The sequence below is a fragment of the Arachis duranensis genome, chromosome 3 (assembly GCF_000817695.3).
Source record: "Arachis duranensis cultivar V14167 chromosome 3, aradu.V14167.gnm2.J7QH, whole genome shotgun sequence".
In the NCBI taxonomy this organism is placed as follows: domain Eukaryota; kingdom Viridiplantae; phylum Streptophyta; class Magnoliopsida; order Fabales; family Fabaceae; genus Arachis; species Arachis duranensis.
Genome location: NC_029774.3, coordinates 20640007 through 20641756, shown reverse-complemented (window position 1 = coordinate 20641756; position 1750 = coordinate 20640007).

Here is a 1750-nt window from a genome sequence, read left to right as displayed (position 1 = left end):
CAAATATTTAGCATACCAATGCAAACATCATGAGGTCTTTTCAAGGTTGTAATGGGGCTGAGGTAAAGATAAATATATATATATAAGGCTAAGTGAGCTAACAAAGTGAATCCTTAATTAGTCTAAGATCTCACCTAACATATACATACTTTATATAATTTAATATGCTTTACCTAGCTACCCAAATTTTTTCCACTTTTGTATTACATGCTCATGTATCAAACTTATTTTTGAATTTTGTCCCATGTGCATTTATTCTTTTTATTTTGCATTTGGGGTAATATTTTTTTTTTTTGGTATCCCCTTATTTAATTACTTAATAAAAAAATTTTATTATCAATGCACATGGTAATTTAATTATTTTGATTTCACATGAGCATGCTTCCCAAATTTTCAAATAACTTATTCAATTTAATTTCCTACTTTTTTCTATCATCCCATGTTTCCATAAAATTTTCCACACTTAAATTATACACAATATCTATCTTAAGCTAACCAAGGATTCAACTTAGGATTTTTTTTTGTTTTTCTACTTAAGGCTAGTAATGTGGTTAAGTTATTTTTTTTTCAATAAGAATCGGTTCAAGAGCAGGAAAATTGGAATCCATTTTGCATGAAATAGAAGGGGGTTAAAAGGCTCAAGGGGGCTAACAAGATGGCATAAAAGGTAGGTTTATTTGGGATAAGCAAGCAAAAATACAAATAATGGCCTCAATCATATGCAAAGCATGTAAATATACTAAATAATGGACATATAGACTGGAACAAAATCTAGGTTGCAGTTGTAGAGAAGGAAACACACAAGAATAAAAATTTATGGTTAAATAATGTAACCATGTAAATAAGCTCAAAATCTTCCAGATTGTGTGTTCTTTGGCTCAAAAACCATGTTCCAAATACAACTTCAAAACAAATTTAACACAAAAGTTTTTATTTAAATTAGTAAAATTTTTTTCAAAAATAAGGTCTTAAAAACAAACTCATTACTTTAACCAAGCAATAGCTAAATGCATAAAATCAAACAAACATGCAAATGCAACAATGTACTAAATAAAATAAAACATTGGTGTTGAGAAGAAAATAACTAACCCATGGAGATCGGTATCGACCTCCCTACACTTGAAGATTGCACCGTCTTCGGTGCATGCTATGATGTACAAGTGGACAGGCTGCTCCAACTGATGCCTTTCTCTATAGATTGCGCAGATCGACTTGCCTGTCTCCCCATATAGAAGTTCTTCCTTTTCCCTTCCTCGGTGGTCAGCCTGAAAGAAGAGGAAAAAGAAGAAAAATTAATCCAAAAATAAAGATAAGAAAATAAATAAAGTCTGGGTGGGTTAATGCCAAATAATGAGGGTCTCAATTACATGGTAGCTACAACATGTAAGTGAGAAAATAATAGAAGCACATGGCATGTCAACTGAATAGCAAACAAGTTAAGAAGCACCTAAAATAATGCAAGAGATATGCAACAGATGAGTAAGAAAATTGTAACACGAATGTAAAAACAACAAATATAGAAAAGCAAAGGGGAAGAAGAGGGAAAAGAAAGGAAGGAAGGAAGGAGGAAGGAGTAAAGAGAGAAGAAGAGAAAGAAGGAATAAGAAGAAGAATGGAGATAATAGAAGAAAGAAAAGAAGGAAGAAGAAAGAATTAAGAAAGGGGAAAGAAAAAGATTAAGAAAAGATAAGATAGTTGACGCTGGGATGGATAAGCTGTGCGGCGCAGGCAACGCGGAGGCGTGCGTCAC